Below are 618 nucleotides of genomic sequence, written 5' to 3' on the forward strand. Positions count from 1 at the left end.
AAAAAAAAAAAAAAAAAAAAATGAATCAGAGTTGTGGTCCTTTGGGGAAAGTTCTGGACAGTATCTCTCTGAGAAAACACACAACACAGACTCTACCCCCTCAGGAGAAGAAACTTAAGTCAAAAGGAAAACAGACACTTCTGTTAGGGTAAAATGATGGCAGAGCAAACAGCAGCGTTAGCAAAGGAAGCAACCGTAATGGACAGAGGACAAGGAACCCTGTCATGCTCCTCTCCCACCCTTCCCACTCAACTGATCCATCCTACCCAAAGGGCACTGATGAGAGATCTCAGAACTTAACTGTCCTGGTCTGCAAACCTGAGAACCTCATGACAAGCCAAGCTGGCTGGCTTCTGAGCATGGCTACGACTCAATGCAATTCATTCAGTTCAACAAACAGGCATCACAATGCTTTCTTCCAAGCACAGTATTAGATGTCAGAAACACAGCAAACTAAGAATCATCTTTTATAACAAGGAGTTCATATCCATATCAGAGCTTCCTTAAATATGGTGATTTTAGAGATGGGAAACAGCAGAGAGGACATGAGCGAGCCCAGGGGTGGGAAGCCTGCCTGCCTGCCTGACTGCTGTAAAGGAGGGTCTCACATTTGTTGAG

Source organism: Mastomys coucha, unplaced genomic scaffold, assembly GCF_008632895.1.
Source record: "Mastomys coucha isolate ucsf_1 unplaced genomic scaffold, UCSF_Mcou_1 pScaffold13, whole genome shotgun sequence".
Classification (NCBI taxonomy): Eukaryota; Metazoa; Chordata; class Mammalia; order Rodentia; family Muridae; genus Mastomys; species Mastomys coucha.